Here is a 6000-nt window from a genome sequence, read left to right as displayed (position 1 = left end):
TGACGATTTTAACGAGGCTGATTGGTGCAGGAGATGGGAGGGGAGGGCTGTAATCTGCAGACAGGAATCGAGACACAAACGATAGGGTGAGGTTGAAACCACGTTAGTGAGATCCAAGTACAGAACTGAGCCAAAGGGTGCAGGTGATAGACAACACGGCTCAACCGGAGCAGGCTGGGCGGTATCCAAGAGGCGATCACGGGGGTTAATAACGAATGGGTTGAACAGGCAGGCGTGGATAATGACAGGAGATCGGTCTCAGGTGTGCCTTGCTCGCCCAGCGGGGGAGAGTCAGAAACGCTCCGCCCAGCCTGAAAACAGACAAGACACAGAAGGGGCGTCAGAGAGGGAAAACATTCGGGTCTCCTAACAGGGAGCCACGGCACAGCCCTCAGTACTGGGAGGGGGGGGCGGAGGTGTACAATCAGCTTCTGGCTTCAGGACTTTCCTGTTCCCTGCAGTCAGGTGATGGAGACAGTGGTGGAGAGGATCTCTTTCACTGGATCCCAGGACGTGTAGGGTGCAGCTGGTGTGGGGCAAAATGCAGCAGTAGAGGCACAGAACAAGGTTAGAGGAGGACATGTAGATGCTCCCAGGCTGTTCGCTCACCCTCCACGTTCATCCTCTCCCTCTCTCTCTGAGTGGAGCGTGCTCTCAGCGGTGAGCAGCCTCATTTGAGAATTTTTCACATTTTTTGAGTCTTTAGTTATTTCATCGTTAATGATCTTGTCGGTATAGTTTATTTAAGTGTTGGTGGCGTCTTGTGTCGGTTTATTAGTTTAGTTTTTCGGTGTTTTTGTGTGGAACCAGCCAACGGTTGTCCGGCTGGTTGGCGTCTGACGCCATGGCGGTGGGTGGTGTAGCGGGGACCTCTCCCGGAGACATGCCGCTAAGGTGGGGGCCAGGACTCTGTACACCGTGGAGGAGGTGGCCCTGGCTGGTGGAGGCCGGTATCAGAGTTTAAACATAAACGGAGGCAGAGAGGAGAAAAAAAGAGTTTCATTGTTTGAAACAATGAAGTTAAAGAAGATTAATGTCATGTTTGTACAGGAGACTCAGAGTGACGATTTTAACGAGGCTGATTGGTGCAGGAGATGGGAGGGGAGGGCTGTAATCTGCAGACAGGAATCGAGACACAAACGATAGGGTGAGGTTGAAACCATGTTAGTGAGATCCAAGTACAGAAATGAGCCAAAGGGTGCAGGTGATAGACAACACGGCTCAACCGGAGCAGGCTGGGCGGTATCCAAGAGACGATCACGGGGGTTAATAACGAATGGGTTGAACAGGCAGGTGTGCATAATGACAGGAGATCGGTCTCAGGTGTGCCTTGCTCGCCCAGCGGGGGAGAGTCAGAAACGCTCCGCCCAGCCTGAAAACAGACAAGACACAGAAGGGGCGTCAGAGAGGGAAAACACTCGGGTCTCCTAACAGGGAGCCACGGCACAGCCCTCAGTACTGGGAGGGGGGGGGTCCTCTTCTCCAAGAGTTTTAGCCCAACATCTTTTACTGTTGAACATGTTGTTCAGGGGAGGTGTCATCACGGCCCAGTTTGACCAGTACAGTGCTGCTTTTATTAATGTGTATTGAGAGTGTGCTGAAGGTCAATGGCAGCTTGTGTGCTCCTTTTAGAGTGTAGAGGTGTCCGGCAGGGCTGTGCTGTCTGGGACGCTCTAGGCCCTCTCCCTGGAACCCCTCCTCCACAAGCTACGCTCTTGTGTTCAAGGTCTGTTTTTACCAGGTTTTAATAGTAATGTGGTTTTATCTGCCTACGCTGATGATGTGGTTGTTTTTTATTAAAGACCAAGAAGATATTAACGCAGTTTTTAACATGACTAATGGTTTTTGTGTTGTGTCGTCTGCGAGGGTGAACTGGGGGAAGAGTGAGGCCCTGGCTGGGCCTCCCCGTTCTCCCTCAAGGTCCAACCTGGAGGAGACCTGGTCGTCTCACTGCTGTGGCACCGTTTGGCCTGTTTAGGGCCACCAGGCCTGCTGTCCCAGATCCAGGCTAAACTGGGGAGAGGAGGAGGAGAGAGGAGTCTGGAGCTGTGGAGGAGAGGAGGAGAGGAGGAGGAGAGAGGAGTCTGGAGCTGTGGAGGAGAGAGGAGTCTGGAGCTGTGGAGGAGGAGGAGAGAGGAGGAGGAGAGAGGAGTCTGGAGCTGTGGAGGAGAGAGGAGAGAGGAGGAGGAGAGAGGAGTCTGGATCTGTGGAGGAGAGAGGAGTCTGGAGCTGTGGAGGAGGAGGAGAGAGGAGTCTGGAGCTGTGGAGGAGGAGAGAGAGGAGGAGGAGAGAGGAGTCTGGAGCTGTGGAGGAGGAGGAGGAGGAGGAGAGAGGAGGAGGAGGAGAGAGGAGGAGGAGAGAGGAGTCTGGAGCTGGTGGAGGAGGAGGAGGAGAGGAGGAGAGAGGAGGAGGAGAGAGGAGGAGGAGAGAGGAGTCTGGAGATGTGGAGGAGGAGGAGAGGAGAGGAGGAGGAGGAGAGGAGTCTGGAGCTGTGGAGGAGGAGGAGAGAGGAGTCTGGAGCTGGGAGGAGGAGGAGAGAGGAGGAGGAGAGGAGGAGGAGAGGAGGAGAGGAGTCTGGAGCTGTGGAGGAGGAGGAGAGAGGAGGAGAGAGGAGTCTTGTCCTGCAGAGGAGCAGCCGCGCCTGGCAGAGCAAGAAAACTACAAGTGGAGCGCGGCGTTAGCACGGGGGCGTGGCTAATAGTGGAAAACTGCACATTGAGCGGTAAAACGAAAGATCACAGAGCTGTTTTGCAATAGCGGCCCGGTTCGGTTCGGTTCGGTTCGGCAAAGTTTTGCTGTTCCGTCACAACTGGGCCGCCTGCTGTCACTACTACTGACAGCGGCTCCAGCAGTGGTTGGCTGGAATGGCCAGATGTTTGGCAGCTGTTGAAAACTCACCCAGAACTGTGTGTGTGTGTCTCTTTGTCTGTCCCCTCTCTGTCTGTCTGTCCCTCTGTCCCCTGTCTGTCCCCTGTCCCCCCCTCTGTCTGTCTGTCCCCTCTGTCCCCTGTCTGTCCCTCTGTCCCCTCTCTGTCTGTCTGTCTGTCCCCTCTCTGTCTGTCTGTCCCTCTGTCCCCTGTCTGTCCCTCTGTCCCCCCCCCTGTCTGTCTGTCCCTCTGTCCCCTGTCTGTCCCTCTGTCCCCTCTCTGTCTGTCTGTCCCTCTGTCCCCTGTCTGTCCCTCTGTCCCCCCTCTGTCTGTCTGTCCCTCTGTCCCCTGTCTGTCCCTCTGTCCCCTCTCTGTCTGTCTGTCCCCTCTCTGTCTGTCTGTCCCTCTGTCCCCTGTCTGTCCCTCTGTCCCCCCCCCTGTCTGTCTGTCCCTCTGTCCCCTGTCTGTCCCTCTGTCCCCTCTCTGTCTGTCTGTCCCTCTGTCCCCTGTCTGTCCCTCTGTCCCCTCTCTGTCTGTCTGTCCCCTCTCTCTGTCTGTCTGTCCCTCTGTCCCCTGTCTGTCCCTCTGTCCCCCCTCTGTCTGTCTGTCCCTCTGTCCCCTGTCTGTCCCTCTGTCCCCTCTCTGTCTGTCTGTCCCTCTGCCCCCCCTCTGTCTGTCCCTCTGTCCCCCCTCTGTCTGTCTGTCCCTCTGTCTGTCTGTCCCTCTGTCCCCTCTCTGTCTGTCTGTCCCTCTGTCCCCTGTCTGTCCCTCTGTCCCCCCTCTGTCTGTCTGTCCCTCTGTCTGTCTGTCCCTCTGTCCCCTCTCTGTCTGTCCCTCTGTCCCCCCTCTGTCTGTCTGTCTGTCCCTCTGTCCCCCTCTCTGTCTGTCCTCTGTCCCCTCTCTGTCTGTCCCTCTGTCCCCCTCTCTGTCTGTCTGTCTGTCTGTCCCTCTGTCCCCCTCTGTCTGTCTGTCCCTCTGTCCCCCCTCTGTCTGTCTGTCCCTCTGTCCCCCCTCTGTCTGTCTGTCCCTCTGTCCCCCTCTGTCTGTCTGTCCCTCTGTCCCCCCTCTGTCTGTCTGTCCCCTCTCTGTCTGTCTGTCCCTCTGTCCCCCCTCTGTCTGTCTGTCCCTCTGTCCCCTCTCTGTCTGTCTGTCCCTCTGTCCAACAGAGGAATTGTGATGACAGGAACAGAAGAAAAGACAACCCTGATGAGATGTAAAGCTGTGAGAGATGGAGGTGAGACGGGTGGAGGAGGGGTGGGACCTCTGAGGCTTTGGAGCCAATTTGAGGACCTTGTGATGCAAAACCAGCCCTCAGTAACAGACAGTTGCCATGGCAACGGTGGGCTGCCAAAGTTCCTTGTTGACAAATGACAGCTCCGCTCTCCTCAGTGCTCTCGCCCTGCGACGAGTGTGTTGCTGCCTGTGTGTGTGTGAGTGTGTGTGTTTGTCCTGTTTGGCACGTCCCATTTTTGCCACTGGCAAAGGGGGAATAACACAAGAACACACACTCACACAAACACACACATTGGTCAAGATGCCATTCATTTTGTCAACAATCAAGAGCTTTAATATCGCACACATTTACACAATTAGACGTCAGCTATAAAGCTTTTAAATTCAGGATTGTTGATTAAACTGAAACGGACACTGAGAAAAGTTAAGATCCCATCAACTGATGAAGCTTAAAGTGATCTAACCTTATCCCATCCGCCCGGATGTTCACCGTTAAGAGAGCCGAGTGATTGATGTTAATTAAACACCGAGAACCTCCCGAATCTGGAGCAGCCGCTTATATACGAATGAAACACACTCAAATATGAGGCAGACGCTTCGCTCCCACTCATCAGCAAAGCTCGTGAAATGGGAGATGCAAGGGCAGGCACAGCAGCAGGATACACACACACACACACACACACAGACACACACACACAGACACACACACACACACACACCCCTGCGGCAGAAATGTCATGAAATGATGATCTTCCATCCTCACCTCACAACAGTGCTGTCAGACCTGTGATTTAACCTCCCCCTTCACAATGCTACATCACACACACACACACACACACACACACACAGTTAATCAACACTAGATGTTAGTAATATTTAAGCCGATTTAACTTATATTACGCTGATGTCACTGCGTCATTGGATTTCACCTCCTAATATATTTTACAGCTGTAATAGAAAGTAATCACATTTTTCCTTTCATGAATTAGCTGCTCTGAGTCCTCGTGTGCACGTGTGTGCACGTGCTTTTCCGGTGAGACGTACGGCTGCTGCAGTGATGGTGTGACAGGGAGGATGAGAAGAGGATTGTGGGGGCGGCTGCTGCATTTGTAATATCAAAGAGATTAAGAGGGATTGAGAAGCAGGGTGACACCTGAGAGACTTTTGGCGAAACATGTGGTTACTGCACGACTCCACCACTCCCCGACTCTACGACTCCCCGACTCTACGACTCCACCACTCCCCGACTCTACGACTCCACCACTCTACGACTCCACCACTCCTCGACGACTCCCCGACTCTACGACTCCACCACTCCCCGACTCTACGACTCCCCGACTCCACCACTCTACGACTCCACGACTCCTCGACTCCCCGACTCCACCACTCGACTCCCCGACTCCCCGACTCCACCACTCCCCGACTCCACGACTCCTCGACTCCCCGACTCCACGACTCTACGACTCCCCGACCACCCGACTCTACGACTCCCTGACCACCCGACTCTACGACTCCCCGATTCCACGACTCCCCGACTCTACGACTCCACGACTCCCCGACTCCTCGACTCCACGACTCCTCGACTCCACGACTCCCCAACTCCACCACTCCTCGACTCCTCGACTCCACGACTCCCCGACTCCCCAACTCCACCACTCCTCGACTCCTCGACTCCACGACTCCCCGACTCCACCACTCCCCGACTCCACCACTCCCCGACTCCACCACTCCTCGACTCTACGACTCCTCGACTCCACCACTCCCCGACTCCACCACTCCTCGACTCCTCGACTCCACGACTCCTCGACTCTACGACTCCTCGACTCCACCACTCCTCGACTCCACCACTCCTCGACTCCCCGACGGGGAGGCGAGACGATGAGAGGCTGATGCTGACACA

Source organism: Takifugu flavidus, chromosome 16, assembly GCF_003711565.1.
Source record: "Takifugu flavidus isolate HTHZ2018 chromosome 16, ASM371156v2, whole genome shotgun sequence".
NCBI lineage: Eukaryota > Metazoa > Chordata > Actinopteri > Tetraodontiformes > Tetraodontidae > Takifugu > Takifugu flavidus.
This window is presented reverse-complemented; position numbering follows the sequence as displayed.